The following is an 18,252-nucleotide window of genomic DNA, read 5'->3' on the forward strand; positions in this document are numbered from 1 at the left end:
CAGCATGAACTTTTGAAATGACATTTGTAGAAAAGAAATAGGACAAAGTTTTTGCTGATCAGATCTATTATATTTATTTTTAAAGTAGCAGAGACATTCCACTCAGAGCTAAGGCAGTAGAAACAGGGGATAGAATGTCCTTATTTTACCTTATACTTTAAAAAATTCATATATATCTGCCTAAACCACAACAATACACATTTGAGTATCACAAATAAGAACTCTTAACTTTACAATTATTTTCCTTGAAGACATGGATTAGGTGTTCAATTGATGTCCCCCAGAAGGAAAAAAAAAGCTTATATTCCATATATCAGCTGTGTGGGATCTATTTAAACAGGCAGACAACCTACTGCTTTACTGAGGATTGCCTCATTTTGTCCCAGTTACATAACTGATCAAGTTGGACTGGCACAATATTTGGACAGAGTTGGAAAACCCAAGACTGTTCCAAAAGAAGGATTAACAGGTTTCAGTTAACAACACAATTTTTTCCTGAAGCCCACATGAAGTTTTTAAAAGGTAACTCTAAAATGGGATTTTTAACACTAAGTGCACCAAAATAAGGCTTAATTTGTACCATCTGTTAAACTTCTACAGAAAAAAAAAAAAAAAGACCCAGAGGATTAAAAAGGCATGCCTTAATTACAGCTTTGTTCCAGAGGATACAACTGCAAGATATAGGGCACTGGAAGCATGAGAAGTCCCAGCCACTACAGAATTAAAGCAACATAAAGTCATAAAGTAGATAAAGTAAATACCTGCTACTCTGAGAATTAAAAAAAAGGAGGGGAAAAAAAGTGTAAAATTGCATTAAGAATGTACTTTATAAATACCAAAACCATAATGGAAGTTCAAATAATACAACAAACACTACAAAGCATTTTTCCCAAAAAAGTCTTGTTTTAAGGTACATCAGCCTGTAATTCTCTTTAAATTATTATTTTTCTTGGTCTCTTCCTACTAACTCCCTGCAAAGACTTCAAATGAGTGGAGTTTGAGAATGTCTTTGAAAACAACTTTTGTCACCACAAACCAAACAATACTTTGATTAAATGTGAAAAGCAGCTTCAAATGTCCCCATGGTCCTTGTTTATCCAGATGTCCTGATGAAGATTTTTATAGGAAAGGGAAGTCTCAATTATTTAAATACCACAAAGCTACTTGTGATGGAGCTCAGTAACAGCCAGGTGGCTCAGGACTGTTGAATTTTTATCAGACAATATATGTAATCTTTGTTTATCTGACACATGAAGTAAATCCACTTTAGGTAATACTCTTGCATTGCAGGTCTTATCTTCACATTTGCCACATGAAAGCAGGCATAGGTTATGCAGTCTAGCTAACACATGGCTAATTGTCTATATTGATATGGCTAATATAACCTGTATTCTCATGCCTTGGGAGTTAAAAGCACTTTGGAGTATTTTCCACAAGACTCTCAATTTGGCTTAGCAGCCAAAGACAGGATTTATAAAAAATAATAATTAACAAGTTCCCAAGTCCTAAGCAGCCTCTGACAGCTGTTAATTGGTCTTCCTCTATTCTAATGCAATAATGTAAGTCTCCTTCCTTTGGAGATACCAATTTTTCTTTTGTTTCAGGTGAGTAGTGTAACTTGAATAAGATACCAAAGAAGTTTATCAGACAAAACCAAGTCTCATTTAGAATAGACTTCTACAAAGTCCCTAAATAGGTAATTTTCCCTTCCTCACCCTTTACAGCACAAATACATCAGGAACTTACTGAATTTCCTGTTTTTAATAGAGGAGGGAGAAAAAGTTACATGCGCTGAGTTGGTGGAGGGCCAGCCAAGACAAATTAAGACATATTCTCTGGCAAACTTACTAATGCATCCATGTACTTAAATGGCTTTGGATTTCCATACTTGTCACACAAGACTTTAATATAATAATATCAAATTATGTTTTTGAATGAAATCACAGACAACACATGCACAGGTTTTTCTCTAAAAAGAAATTCTCCCAATAGGTGGCTTTCTTGCTCTTTACAGCTACCCAGCATTGGTGGAATTCATCCACAGAATGCACGTGTGTAAATGCAATTTGGATTAAGTACAAGGAGGCTGGACTTGGATAAAGAACGAATGCTTGAGTTCTGCAGAACTGACCTTCTGAAACCACAGTATTAGATATTTGCTAGGGAAAGTCAGAGCTGGAAAAAACAAAAACAGGAGCCAAAAACTGCTCAAGCCTCATCCTCTGGGAATTGCTGGAAGAGGAGAATAAGCATATACTTCATCTTTACCCAATCTGTAAAGTATCTGCTTGGAAGTCTGTATTATTTGCTAAAAAAAATTAAAATAAAATAAAGCTTAAAAGGGAAACATGGAGCAGAAAGTTAAGCTGTTTATGAACCATCAGCCAAATCTGTCAACTCACCCCAGAATAGGAACAAAGTAAACTTGTGAGCATTCCATTAGGATGCATCAGGCCCATAAGAGATCAAGCCCCTAGGAAATGTTCATCTTCTGTTCTATAGTAGTTTGCACACACAAGTAGGGATGGGCCAATTAGGACTTTTCTTCCCTTTTGAATTTTGAAGAAATATTAAAAACCTCTTAGTCAGCTCTCACTTGATTCATCAAGCTCATTTAAAAGACTACAGTCTACATGTAAAATTCACATTGCTGAACCCTTTCTTCTCCCTCACTTCAGAGACAAAGACACAATCCTTGGTAAGCCATAGAACAGTAAGGAACACTCAGGCAAGTGTATTCTTGATTCAATTGCCAAAGAACAGAATGTACTTTCGTGATGCTAATGCACAACCCATTTTAGTGAACCAGTGATCTGTTCATCTCCTATACAATTTTGAATATGGCCAAGCTGTTCTGTTCAGATACTTGTAAGTGCAATAATGGGCAGCAAAACACTTGAAGTCTCTTGAGAAAAGAAAAAGATGCCACTGTGGACTCCAAAAGCCACTCTAACAGGTTTCAGAAACCACAAAAGTCAGGTCTGACTTCTTGATTTTTTCAAACTTTCACAAAGAAACACATACCCCATTGTGCTAAGTCTGAAATAGTCACATGTTCTATTCAAATATACAACTGCAAACAGTGCTCAAAGGCTCTGTATCAAATATTCTCTGATAATTGCCATCTTCAGCTTAAAATAGCTATGGTGCACCAAGCATCACTGACTTAGGCTCAGGCAAATTCCTAAAATGACAGATGGTTATTCAGCATCTTCTAACAAGAGAAATAACAAGTTGTAGGTGACACTAGAAGTGGAAGGCTCAAAACAAACAAGAATTACCAAAAACAACGTAGGAAGGAAGAATGCATTGAGGTCCAGGTACATGAACGTTACATAAATGCACAGAAAAAAAAACCCACTGGGACATATGCATGAAAAAATCTACCCAGAGCCACTAAATATATAAACACTTCTAGTTCAGAAAGCTGGAGTCAAAGGTTGCTCCCCTAGCACACTCTTCTAGTTTTCTCTCAGTTCCTTTCATGGCCTCTATTAACAGCCACTGCTAGGCAATAAGGTTTCAGAAATTCTCATCTGGTTCACTATGCTCATTCTGTAGTCTTCTGCACAATAAAGTAGTGAACGCACAAAAATAACTGTTCTGAACACTTGTTTCCAGTGGTTTGTAAAGATTACTGAACCTTAGGAAGAGAAACTGCAGTCAATTTTAATTTTATCTTGCCAAAGGCATTATTCAGTTTTCCCCTCCCCTCTGTCAACAATAGAAGCAACAATAGACAGACACTCTTATCCAGAGCTTACACTTTTATCACAATGTGGAACATCAGCCTTAAAGAGTCAGGAGTCAGTGGATTCTTCCATGACATGGATTTGAAAAAGACTTCCAGATCCTATGCACATATGCTTCTCCAACAATTTAACACTTGGAATATGACAAAGTGATAGATATTTGCCCACCAAATGGAAAAGTCCTCCCGAATGATACCCATTACAATTTTTAAAAATTTACATTCAGCCACAGATGACAGACCTCAATTCAGTTTTGGTGCCAGCAATTAAGGAAAAAACAGTCTACAGAAAGCAACCATACATCAGCTAGACCATACAGAAACAATAAGTAACTGTCTTAAATGCAGTTGTTTCTTGTGCAAAGTATCCAGTACCACAGAACACTGTTTGGAGGTTTCTGGGCTGTAAAGCATCAAATACTCGATGTATCAAACTGTACCTCAGTCTTTTACAACCTTTCAATTCTGTCAAGAGGGGAAAAAAACCAAACAAAAACCAACAAACCTGTGGTTGAGGTCATGAAACCACAAGGCCATTTACATTGCTGGTAAACAGTCGCATAGGCACACATGACCCAAAACATTCGCGATTAAAGATTTCTAAAAAGTCTCAAGCAGAAGGTAAGACTCCTAATAGCACAGGCTTTTGAAGATTTTAATCCGTATCTTTGACTCCTGGCAAATTTATTTGCTCAATTTCAGATTAGCAATCAATTACAAACCACATTTGTACTCAACTAACCTTGTATTCACCCTTTACTACCAAGGGGAATTGTCTTCCAAAACAACCAAATTACTCATGCCAGTCAAACAAGTCACCAGGACAGAGATAAGAGACTACAAGCACTGATATATTCACTTCAATTTATACAAGCCATAGTAAATCAGATCTATATTGTTTGAGCAGGACAAAAGCAGCCCTAACAGTACAGTGCCAAAATGAAGTAAGAGGAAATAACTTCCACAGCTTGAATTTTATTTTCTCATTGTCCTCTTCTACTTCTTGCTTGCTACCTTTTTAAATCCTGCTTTACTATTTCTTCCCTGTAGCCTACTGCACAAATGCACACTCTAAGTACATCTGCCATGCTGAAAACCACAGTCAGCCCAATTTGACCACCTGAAAGTCAACTTACTCCAGGTACACCCCATTCTCTGGCATGCAGAATCCCTACTCTTTCGAGCTATTTCATATTGAGTATATCCTCAAGCATTAGCTTTGCTATCATCTGTAATTCATCAATAGTTTCATTATAGGGAAATAAAGTAAGATTTATTACTTTCAAAGCATTTTTTAGAAGCTAAAATATACTTGCTTCCATTTTTATTTCATGCAAACATTACTGTTTACATCTTATTGAGTCTTTAAGAAAGAACAGATATATAAACAGCATAATCTTAGACAGAATAAAACACACATAATTGAAAAATCTTGTCCTAATTGTCCTTACGTTTTCTGGATTAATATAGTCAACTGTTCCAACACATACAAAGAAAAATCAAGATAATAACTATATGCATCATACAGAAACAGAATTCAAATTAAGTCACATTAAAATGAGTACAAGCATAAGCTTAACCAAATAAATGAATTAGAAAGCTTTAGAAATCTTGTCTGCTTTCTGCGTGTCAAGGCTTCCATAACTCGTGTTGAGAACATCAGTGAACTGGCAATTAATTCCACAGTACATGACACAGTGCTCTTATCACTTCTGCAAGAGAAAGCAGTGCTGCACAAGTTCACCCCATACAAGAAACACTCTCTACAGAACCCCAAACATACTGTTCTTTTACACCTTAGTTCCCTACGCCCAAAGTACACTACATCCTTATGAAGTCACCCAAAGGCAAATTTAAAACAGCGAAATATAATAAACTATAGAGAGAATAAGTGTGCTTCAGTTTTGATATTAGTATTGCATTTAAGCCTTGAACTTACCAGTGATCTTCTCATAAGCATTATTTTGGTAGCAATGCCGTGACATGCAGTTCCTTGCCTCCTCAACCTTCAATGCTACCACAGTATTATCTTCACAGGCAGTTATACACTTAATCTATTTGTGAAGTCAACTTGCTGCAAGCTAATTTTAAAAACCAAGTTTTGTTTTCTAAGTGAAAATTGCAAGTCATCTCATGTTAGAGTTTGTTCAGTACATTCAGCCATATGAAAAGAAAGGTGTTGGGTAATCCAGCTGCTGAAAAGCTCTCAGTGTAAAGCATGCACAGGCAGATGCTGCACAATAGCTTGAGTATGACTAAAAAGCATGTGGAGAACTGAGCAGGGCCTGTGCCTCATCTCTGAGCATTGACTGTAAAAGACACAACTTTAACACCTTCTACCATTACAGCACATAGTTTCAGGCAGTACAAATCCAGAAGCATTCATCTGGAAGTAGTTTAGCAGTGACCTACCAGAAGGAAAAAGATGCAGTTCACAAAGCAGGACAGAGATTTGAGAGACTCTTCACCTACTTTTTAGCAGCAACATTTAGAATGCAAGACTTTTGACCAAAACTTCCCAATTCTGCTGGCTAAGAATGAGATTTTAGGAGACTGCCTATTTCCAACCCTACTCTAGGTATCTTCACCTCATTCAATTTGGAAAACAGAGATGTCTACCTCTAAAACCATGACAACCTGCAAGCCAGACACTAACTTCAGAAGATACTTCACAAGCCACATGAGGAAGAAATTTTGTACCAGCTCTTGGGACTTCATTTCAACTCCATCATCCTTCTGCCTCCATAAAATGTAAGGAGCCCACAAACTGAGAATTGGGCTGCAAAAGTCCCAGGTGCTTCAGAAGTGAATTATGATAGCATCAGGCCAGGACAGGGTTAATTTTTGCAGTGGCTAGGAAGGACATAGTGAGAATCCAGATGCTATTCTCTCATCATTGCCAGGGGAAGCACTCTGGGTAGCCAGTTCTGCATGGTGAGCAATCATGTGTGAATTATTTGCCTATTTTGTACAGTTTGTTATTGATAGCGTAGCTGTTACTGTTCACTTTCTTATTCAATTTCTGTTTCCAGTAAATTGTTCTTACCTCAACCTGTAATCTTTACTTTTTGTGCCCCTAATTTTCTTCTCCATCCCTACTGCAGAGGAGGGGGGAAAAGGAAACTGAGTGAGTAGTTGTGGTTTGGAAGGTTTCAGTGGGAACATTAAATTGGGGAACACTATTCCTGTGCCAGGACAGCCTTAGCTGGTAAAGCACAGGCCTGCCTTTCAGGCCAAACCCATGCCAGGGCACCCAGCCCTTCACAAAGAAAAGGGAACTCTCCCCGGGGCTCCCACTGACTTCTCCACATCAGCTGTGTCACCACACTGGGCTACCCAGGGCAGATCTACAATATAGCATAATATCAGACATGATCAAATACAACTGCAATGGAAAGGTTTCATTTTCACTCCAGAACCTTTATCTGAAATAAGTGCTATGATACATGCCATCACCCTAACCCTACCAATGCAGCATGATGGCTTTCCATCTGCAAAATATTATCTCCAGTGTACCATTCTACCATATCCTAAAGATCATGAAAGAAAAGCAGGAACCTTGCTATCAGGAATACACCCCAGATTTTATAGCAAAAAGAGATCTATGATAGTCTACTGACAGGTGTTTCAGTAGCTCATTTTCACAGGGGGAAAAACCCCAAAAAACTATACAAAGGTACATTTTCCAGAAGAGGGGTGCATCAATACTGCAGATAACCTTAGGACTTAGTTTCAGTGGTCAATAACTGCTCCCTGTTAAATTACAGAATTAAAATTATCAATATATGCATGCAATGCATGTATTTAGCTGTGTTAAACAGTTTCAGGAGAAATATGCTTTATCTCTTCATGACAGTTCTCTCATTCTTCCTCATCCCTCCACATTCTCGCACCCCCACAACAGCCCATCCACATACACTCACAAGACTAGACACATTCATCTGAAAAACATTTCAGAGCAACTAAGAACAATTTTGTGGGTTTTTACATACTTTACAAGCTACAGAAGAACATGACTTCTCAACTAAAACTTTTAGAGGCAGGACCCACGCTTCTGTCTCATTCAGAAGATACATCCAATACATTAAATGGTCTACTGTCACATATAAATGCTGTAGTACAGACAAAATATATGCAACTCAAAGTCTCAAGAGAATTTACTACCCTGTATGTCTTGCTCTGCATTGTAATTTTTTTTTTAAAGTCAAATCCCAAAAGCATAATACTGTCAAAGCTGAAAAGGATAATAATTCTCTTATGTTAAGAGATGTATTAATTTAGATTGAATTTGAGTTAGATGAAAAAGCTTTTAAAATAAAAGTTCCCATTTCATGAAAGCAACTAAAGGTCAGAATATTAATTACTCTAAGAAAGAGAAAGCTAAAAAAACTCAAATTATACAGGTTCTGGAAGGACTCTTTATTTGAGTTCAGATTTCCAAATTAATTGGTATTATCAAGTAATCTGCCATTATTCCAAAGTCACAGCAACAGAAAGCTTCTACAGAATTTATTGTTACCACTTTAGTAGCAGAAAACAGTTTAAGATTTAAAATAACAGAGCATACATTCATTTTCTTTTTCTCTTTCTATTACTTGCATTCTCATTAAATCACACAATGTCTTCTGCTCAAGACAGGCCTGACTTTTAAGGGCATTATTACATATCCTACATATCTAGTAGTCCTAGAAAAAGTGAGCAGTACTTCTATAATCAGTCATTAATTCCGAGTACTGGCTTAGAGCACAGATTTGATGATTTAGAGCCAGGTAAATATTTCTGTAGCTTAACTACAAAGTGGTCAAAATTTATTTCTATAATAATCTCAGGTCTGTGAACTTGAGAACTTGTTTTAGTGTACTGTGCTTACAAGCATGTCTGAGAAGCCACTTGAATGGCAGGCACAGTTGTGACAATACATGGAAATTGGTCATTGATTGCACATGTACTTGGGGCGTAGTGGACTGGATGAACCAGAGCCAAAGGACATCAATACAGCCTAACAACCCTTGGACACAAAATGTTCTGCTTGTAAAAACTGTCATAAGCACATGAAAGAAGTGTTGCAGTGAACCCAGAGCAAAGCTACCTCCATCACACTGGATTAAAAAAACCCAAATATAATCAAAGTGAATGGGCACTTTTCAAATGATATGACATTTGAGAGTTAATCACACAAAACAACAAGATCATACACCTCTGATTTAACATCTATAGACACATTTAAGGAACTTCTTCAAGGGTGTGGCATCGTTTGGTTCCTGTTTCATCACTCAGTTAACTTTCTAATTCCACTTTTGTCAGTTCCTCTATTTACTGTACAAGCAGGACCTTCATCTAGGTGCTCCTTCTCCCCTTGACACCCAATGTGTCCACATCCTGCTCCACCTACTGAATTTATACAGGACTTTTATTCTACCACACCAAGAAGCGGCTGTACATGGTTAAGGCAATTCCTGCCACTGTTTCACAGGACTGGAGCAGCAGTGAGCACAGGTGAACTAGCATCCACTTCTTTATCAAAACAGGACAAAACCTAAGCCACTTCTGAATACCACTAAAATAGCAATGAACCAAAGATTTCCATTACTTCCTTAAGGAATGAATGAATGAATGTGTGCACTATGTATACAAGGGAACGGCACAGTTTAGAGATCTCCTCTGATTACGTTGTTTTAGGTGGAAAATCATTATCATTCTTCCCTGTGCAGCTACAGTTTGCCAGTAACAGTCTGGGAGAAAATATCACTGCACAAATAACCATTCCATTCCAGTTAAAACCCTTGGTAACCAATGCAAATGCATATGCTTCAGATACTCTTAAATTTCAGTCTAAGAACAAAGAGAATGATATTGAAAATACATATACCAAACTAAAGCAAGGCAGCAAAAGAATTAAAAGTGGCAGAGACTGCAAATTTACTCAGCCAATCCCCAGCATGATGCAGAAGTGCTGGAAGAGTAGTTCTGCTATATTTGTACACATCACTGAAAAGTCAACAAAACTTCAACCAATTCCAGCTGAGACAACAGAATCCTGTTACTCCAAGCTGTATCATTACAGACTAAGCAAAACAGATGTTTCCTTTTTTGTGTTTCACTGAGTAAGAGAACAACTTTGATTGTCTGAAGTGTCTCATCACAACAAGACTGTTGTGAAAATGACCCTTATTTACAGTGCCAACACATAATGCTGCTGAGAAAACAGGGAGGGGGGTAAAGAAACTCAAAAATTTCTGCTCAGCTTTACAATTAAATATAAATCACGCTCTCTTAAGACAGGCAGAAATTGGTAAATATTATACCAGCACTCACAAAGCAGCAGATGCACGTGTAAGCAGATGTGCAGAATTACTGTCACAAGCCTCTCAGCTGCTCCTCTGGCTGCTGCACTGGGAATTTAGTTCAAAGCAGGGAAAAAAATGCAGGAGCCTATTAGTCTTTCTACACCTGACATACGGAGTCAATACAATTAGGAACATAAGAGATGTGAGTGGAAAGACTGCAGCTTATTGAGCCTAAAAGCTGTAACTGAGTAAAAACAGTAGCACAGCTGCAGCATGTGACAGACATGAAGCAGGCAGGTATTTTGGCACAGCCTAAAGGAAGTCAATAAGAAATATATTCTTTTAACTGAGTGTATAGTAATTGGTTTAACCAGATGTGCTATCAACCACAAACTGTAGGATAATACTCAGCATTTCACTGGCAAAATGAGTCTAAATTAGCTGTAAGGAACATAAAATTGTTGCTTTAGCACTAAGTACCAAGAGTTAAGGAACTCCTCAACCCTGCTCCTTCCCCTACTTTGATCACACTGTTCTCCCCTTCATCAGCCTACCACCAAATACACGATGCTGCAGTCTACCTATTGCCAATCTGGAAGAAACACAATTTCCTTCAGCCAGCAAATACTGCAAAGGAGTAAAAAAAAGGGAAAATAAAGAATCATCTTTATACCTGAAGATCCTTTAGTCTGCTTCCTCAGGTAGAGATGTGACTGTAGCACACCTGACATGGTTTACACAGTACACTGAAAATATTCACAGTATCCTGACAGAGAAGGTAGCTGGTGTTAAAAACTTGTCAAATGTAATTTTTAAAAATTTACTAGGTCAACTTAATGCTTTTACATATTTTCCAGTCGTCTCCTTTAATACAGTAAATAGTATTAAAGGATTGAAAAAAAATTAATAGAAAACAATTACTTTTACAAATTACTACATAGTACAGTCTTGTCCATTAACCAGGTGCTCATGGAGACCTTATATTATCCAGCACTAGCTATTGTACAATACTCAGACTACTAGATAGGTTAATTGTTGAGTATTAGATATAATTCTCTACCACATATTTAAAGTATAATGGGATTTTTTTCCTCCTTTCCTAAAAAAAAACCACAATAAAATATAGCAAAATGAGTGAATCATGGTGTTTAGCATTAGCAAAATATTAAAGTTGTATGCACTGTTCGTCAGGTTGAAATTAATGCCTTGCTGAAGCATAAATATTTATCCAGTGCAAACAGCAGGAAACCTTAGGAGACAGCATGGCTTTAAGCACTGAAGTGTATTAATTAGTACCCAGTGCAGCTTCAGAGCATGCTATGCTATTTTTAAATAAAGGTTAGATTCCAAATAGACAAAAGTAAAGGTATGAGATAAGATAGCCTAAGAAAGCTGTCTTAAATAGCTATCAAAAGTGCCCCAAGTATACATTTTTTTGTCACAAAGTTTAGAATGAGAGCTCTTGTGCCAATCAGGATGGAATACAGATACTTAGCAACTTTTGCATCAGCAATAAGCATGTTTTACTAGTATTGCTTTCACCTACATTTCTTTGCTATGCTTCAGTTGCTACACAGCATTTCATATCATCAGAGGTCAGAGATGGAAAAACAAAAACATACATCTGTTTTGAAGAGATAACCCATTTCTAAGTCTTAATCTCAACACTCAGATGATTCTTCAGCATTGCTAGTTATTTATAAATTAAGAAACATTTCATGCACATCCTCACTTTCCATGGCATTCTCCACATACAAGAGTGATGATAATTAAATATCTGTCCAAATTCCATGTCCTTTATTGATTCCAGTTCTAACAAATAATGCTACCAACAACCACAGTTGATTGAACCCATCTATTTTACATTTGCAAACCATTTAGAAGTTAAACTGAAGCCTTAGAACCCTTAATTCATCACACGAACACCTACACCAACATCCTCCCCTTTCTGGCACTACAAGACAAAATAGGGTCACATTCAGACAATTTCAGGACTCACTTGGCTGTAAGTTAGACTGCTTGCACTCACTGTCTTTCCAGTTGTTAGCAAAGCATGCAAGTTCATGTGGGGATGTGACCAAAGAAATTGCCATAAATAACAGCTGCCCTCACAGACTCGGCCAAGATGCTATTTTTATTCTGCTCCTCTTGAACATGGTCCTGATTAGGGCAAAGGCTTCAAAACAGTTTCACCACAAGTAGAAGAAAATACTTCATATCCATTTAGAAATGCTATCAGCTGAAAACTATTACAGTTATTAGATCTTTCAGGTGTTTGTTTTGGTGTTTCGGATTTTTTTCTTTCTATCTAATACAAGAGTATTTGAATTTTCATGCTAGAAAAGTTCTAACACAAATTCTGATAGAAATCTGATTTCCAGAAAGAACAAATGCAGAAGGATTTCACTTCTCAGCCTTGTGCAAAACTTTTTAAATGCTTTCAAATAACTTTAAGTAATTCAAGTGTCAGTTTAGAGAAAATCTCAGGTTCATGCAGAAGTACTTCATCTAAAAAGTGTGGGCATACACTTACACATTATAGAGGAAAGAGCCTGGCCATTGCAGGAATAAACATTTTAATGGCATACAGAGCTACACAGCCTAGCAGTAATATGCAGTTGCTACACATTAGAAACATTTTCATACTTTAGTACTCCTTGTCTTCAACAACGCTGACACAGATTTCTGTCCTTATTCTGACACCTTGTTGCTGCCTTCCAAGATTATCTCACAAAGCATTTCAAGTAAACTAATCCAATTTAAGTTTCTAAATAACTGATGCTAATAAAAAAAACTTTAATTCCAACACATTCTCCACTTCCAAATGTGCATTTCATACGTCACCATTTCAATTCTAGCAACTGAGTACAGCAAATGCCAAAAGGGATTTTTTTCCTGGAACAGAAAGAAAACACAGATTTAAAGAAAAGATCTCAGGCCTAAAATTCTAATTTAAGAGGTCTTTTTTACATATATATACTTGCATAATTAAACGGAACAGCATTAACAAAACAAAAGCTATAATTCTCCTAAGGGGGGAAGATTCCAGTAAATCAACAACCTCTCTCAACTACATCCTACCAAGTACAAGCCAACACAGTGAAAGACACTGCATATAAACTGCAGGTTTTAAGCATGCTGTATTTCCATAATCCCATGGAAGTCTCAGAGATTAGACAGGGTCACTCCAGTCAAACTATTTAACCTCAGAATATAATTACAGATGGGCAGGCTGCAGTTTTTCTGAAGTGTACAAGAAAACAGAGTATGCAGGCAGGGAAGGTCAGACTGTCAGGCTTCTCATTTCCTACACAGCAAGATCAGATCTCCTGCCTGAATTTCATGCACCTTGCTCTGGGAAGACTGACTGCTTGGTAACACTGGACATAACACGCGTGAGTGCGGTGATTCACAGGTGTAACTTCCACTTCTGCTAACAGAACTGCCCACACAGCCCCATGGGAGACCTAAGGACAGATCAGCTTTGCACCCAGCCTTCCATTTGTGAGAGAGGAAGCATGCTGGGTTATGCAGAGAGCACATCTGTCAAAGGGAAGGGCTGGCAATGAAACCTGACCTGGCAATTCACCTAACGGATTTAAGCCTAAGCTCTTCCCCATGGAGGCTTTGTATGTTTGCTGAGTGCACAGGTGATCTTTGTTAAGAGCCCAAGAGCTACTACATTTTAACATTCTCATCAACATAAACATTTATGCCTCATAAAAGTTTCATCCTAAAGCCTCAGATACTCCACAAGCTCTTAGTCCCAAAGGGAAACCTGGGAATTGGGAAACCTGGGACTTTTCTCTAAGAAATCATTCTACAAACCATGCATTCTCCATACAACCTCAAAAAGACTCAGTGTCACATCAGACCATTTATTTTCTAATTAAAATAACCAGACATCAGCCAACACTTTATAACTAACAATTTAAACCTCCAGAATGAACAAGGTGATTTTCACATTGCATATATTAAAGTCAGTGACAGGTTAAGACGCCAACCTAATATGTACCTTAAGGTAGGCTTCAATGAAAAATCAATTTCCTGACATGAACATGAGGAAGGTTCAAGATACTGAGTTTAAGAGGAATGTGTACTATGAATGAGACTTTAACTCAGTGATTTACTATTAGGTTTGACCCAGTCACATGCATCAGGAAATGGGCTTGTCTCCCAGCCTAGAGCCAGCCCCACTGTGCTAAGTGAAACACAGATGACACACACCACTCGTAGTGCCCAGCCCTACAGTATCTCACACACATGCTTGTGATACAAGTCCTCACAAAATTAGAATCCAAGTGACTTAACTACCCGGCTATGCCTGGGAACATGTCTCCCATGGCCTCTCTCAAGTGAAAGCAAACCCACCCAGCAGAATTCCAACGTGATCCTGCCCCTGATAGCCTTTGTCCTTGGAAGAAGCTTTCTGATTAAATATAACATGTCCCTTTAAAACAGCTCACTGCTGCAAGGAAGTGAATTGTTACAGTTAATAAATCATCCCAAGTAGTACCAAACTTCCTCAAAATTATCATCCCTCTGATAAAAGGCCTATTACAAGGGCCTTGCCTCACAAAGAGATTATCACAGAAGAGAAGCAGAACGGGTTTTGTATTTCAAAATGAGTGGGTTTATACTTTTTTCCAACTCTAGAGGAAAAAATAAATCAAAAAACACTGCCAGAAGGATCTAAAATTCAACTTCAAAGTATACTACTTTTACCAAAACTATTTCAGTGATGAAACTACAATAGATTGCAAATTAATTCGACCACATTATACAACATTACTTAGTTTTTATAACATAAAAGAACTTGCAGAAAGGTGGAGAGAACAAAAGCAAGACGCCATTAGAGGCATGAAACTATATGATCTTTAAGGCCCCTTCTAACCCCAACCTTTCAATGATATTGTGGAAAACAAAACTTCTGAAAAACCACTGTAGCATGTAAGTCTGTCATTGGAGGGGAAAACTGCAGAAAAGCCTTTCAGATACCACAAAATGCAGTCACCACTGTCACTCTATGCTTTGCTTCATAACACTGCTTCTTGCCTCCTTGCAGCGCAATTTGCTCAGCTTGCCTTAAAAAAATGCCACTAAATCTGAATTTGCAGCTAAGGACCCTAACACCAACCATGTAGTAGAAGTTTTAATATTTGGCTCATCTACAGTCATTTCCTCACACACTGGCAGCGTATGTTAAAACTCCTGAAAGGTCCATCCTAGCAGGACTTGATAATCTTCAAGTTCACAAATCTGCTCCCTGCGAACCTAAGGCTGGGGAGCTTTTTCGGCAGAGAGCTAGAATTCAATTGGACGGGAAACAAACGTGATGGCTGTCGGGATTACATGGGACAAGACAAATCCAGGGGCACTATCTCTGCTTCCATCCCTACCTCTGACACACCAAGCACACGGAAGGCCACTTCAATCGAACGTGCTCCAATGGAAGCCCGCGGAGGCACCAGCCCTGCAGCCGCGGCGCTGCCCGCCCGGGTTCCCAACTCCGCGGCTCGAACTGTTGCTGCCGCCCCCCGCATCCCCGCGGCGGGCACACCGCTCGCGGCGGCACCGCCGAACGCAGCCCGGGACGGGTCCGCAGCACGGAGCTGTTCCTCAGCACGCCGCCCAACTCTGCCCCAGCCTCCCCCCGAGGGTCCGCGGCGGCACCGAGCCCGCTGCCAGGCACCGCGCTGCCCGCCCCGCTCCGGGGACGCGGCGGGAGCAGCTCCTTTGTCTCTCCCGCAGCCCCCGCCGCCTTCTCCCGGCGGCACAAGGCGCCGCTGCCCCGCCGGCCCCCAGACGCCCCGGCGATGCCCGCCGTGCCCCGCCGCGGCCGGACCGGGTGCGGGCGGTGCGCGGCGAGCGGGCGGCCAGGCGCGGCCGGGATGCCGGCGGGGCGCCGGGAGGACCCGAGGGACCGGGGGAAGCCGCAGCCGGTGCCCGGAGCGCCGCCCCGCACCGGGGGCAGGGTGCCGCCCTGCCCCTCCATCGCCCCCGGGCACCGGCCCTGCCCCCGGCAACTCCGCCGCCCCCTCCCGGCCTCCTCCCCGCGCCCTGCACCCCCCGCCGCCCCGGCGAGCCACGGCCGCCCCAGCCGCGCGCCGCCGGCTGCCCCAGGGTGGGGCGCGGGACCCGCAGCCTGGGGGGGCTCCGCTCGGGCGGCCGCGAGTTGCCCGACGGCCGCGGCCGCCCCATCGGGATGCGCCAGCCCCGCGCGGGAAAAAAAAGTTGTCCCCGCGGGAGCGACCGGGAAGCGGACTCACCCTCCCGCCCGGCGGCTCCGCCGCGGCCGCGACTCAAACTCACCCTCCCGCCGGGAGCGGCAGCGGCGGGCGGACTCCGCCCGGCCCCGCCGCTGCCTGGCGGCGGCCGCAGCCAACCGGAGCGCGCAGCGCGGTCACGCCAGCCAATGGCGCGGCAGAGCGGGCCGTGCGCGCGCCCCGCTCCCCGAGGGGCGGGGCCGGCCCGCTCCGAGGCCGGGCGGGAGCGGGGGGCGCGCCGTGAGGGCGTCCCGGGGCGGGCACGGAAACCGGACCAGTCGCGGGCTCCGTGCCGCGGCCGGGGCGGGAGTCTGGCCCTGGGGGAAGCTCAGGCGGAGTCCGGAGCGCCGGGCAGGGTCGTGCCCCGCGGGGAGATGCGCCCTTCGGGGCAGCGCCCGCTCCCGAAACTGCCCTGCGAGCGCGGGTGGCAGCGGGGCTCGGGACAAGACGGGCGGCAGCGCTTGGGACGGGCTCGAGAGAGCAGCACCGGAGCTGCGAGTGCTCTGCCGCTGTCCCGAGTCACACGTCACCCGGCCTGTCACTTGGAAATAAAGACAGACCCGGAGGCAGGCAGGTCTGGCAGTGCCCCAGCCCAACGAAGGTACCTCGGCCGGAGATGCCTACAGGCACCCCCATGGGAATGACGCGGAACTGAATGCCTCTTAGTTTTCCTCAGGCGTGTCTTAATCATTATTTAGATACTGGATTCTTACCAGCCTTCCCCAAGTGAAGCAATTGTGGGCAATTCTCATTCCACAGCACTCCAAGGCCTTTCCAAATACAAGTACTTTTTTCCCCCCCTTTTTTTTTCTACTGACATCCTTGGACTGTTCTGAAGAACAATCTTGAAATAAAACTGCATGTCCCACAAATAGCTAATTTTTATTTTTACATTTTTTGTTACCACCAGAGTTTCTTTTTAAGTATGCTTTCAGGATGTTTTATTCCTCAGAAGCACGCACTTCTGGTAAACCACTGGATTAATAAAGATTAAGTTAATCAGTAGTCTAATTGCTGTGTGGTGAAATCAAGGCAAGGGGGCTGTGATTTGATCTGTGTCAAATATCATGTAATGGCAGAGCCTGAATTAACACCACCAACACTGTCACAAAGTGCTGTCCCATATGAATACTCATTTAAAAGCCATGGTCCTGCCTGGCACATGTTAATTTCCTCGGTTACTCTGTAGAGGTAGATAATGTGTTCACACACAAGTTTATTGACTTCTCTGGAGCCTTGAAAATACCAGGTTCAATGCACTTCTTCTTTCTTGGCCATCCTGCATAGGGACATACATCAGTACCATTCTGTCTGAGCTGTTTCTAGACTTGTGCTATTGTACCATTCATTTCCATAGGTATACACTACACTAATTTGTTGACAATAAAATATGTGTTATTTTCAAGGACCTTGAATAATATAAACCATAATACATACAAATTGCTTTTAGAATATAAATGTCTTACTAAGGCATTTGTCTTTAGAATACTCCCACTGTGTTATGGTCTAAATTCATTCTGTCATCAGTTTCTATGACACTGGATAAAATAGGTCTGTTTTCCTGACAAGATAGATATTAATTCCAACAAAGGTTTATAAAAGCTTTATTACTTCACTAGGATGAAGAGAGACAGTTAAATGTCATGATCTTAGGAACACCTAAATAGAACTTTTAAAAAGGGAGATAATAAACTTCTACCTTTGAAATAATACACATCTGTGTCACAGTCAGAATACTTAACAGTTTGGGGGTTTAGGTTTTTAAAAGCTCTTTACCTGACTGACTTTCTCGGCACTCCCATCACTCTTTCTGCCAACAGCACTGCAGACATACACAGCCTCCATCACAGTGCCTTTCCCACCTGCTGCCTGTAGCTATTCCTGAGACCCTCCTGGATTGTGGGACCCCATAGCTACAAAAAAAGGCCAAGAGAAGAGAACCAAGTAG

General features: G+C 41.2%; 1 protein-coding gene across 2 annotated transcripts in view; it reads right to left on the reverse strand.

Annotated features, from left to right (window-relative positions):
• The window catches only part of HYCC1 (hyccin PI4KA lipid kinase complex subunit 1), a 43,042-nt gene extending 26,692 nt beyond the window's left edge, over positions 1–16,350 (reverse strand). The window contains exon 1 of one of the 2 annotated variants that reach the window (XM_059470208.1): positions 16,308–16,350. The gene's annotated coding sequence lies outside the window, so the exon portion shown is untranslated. Of the gene's footprint in view, positions 1–5,690; positions 5,783–16,307 lie in introns of those variants that run through there. The other variant, XM_059470198.1, reaches the window with a different exon arrangement.
• Between the last annotated feature and the right edge of the window lie 1,902 nt (positions 16,351–18,252).

This window comes from Ammospiza nelsoni, chromosome 1 (assembly GCF_027579445.1).
Source record: "Ammospiza nelsoni isolate bAmmNel1 chromosome 1, bAmmNel1.pri, whole genome shotgun sequence".
NCBI classification, from domain to species: domain Eukaryota; kingdom Metazoa; phylum Chordata; class Aves; order Passeriformes; family Passerellidae; genus Ammospiza; species Ammospiza nelsoni.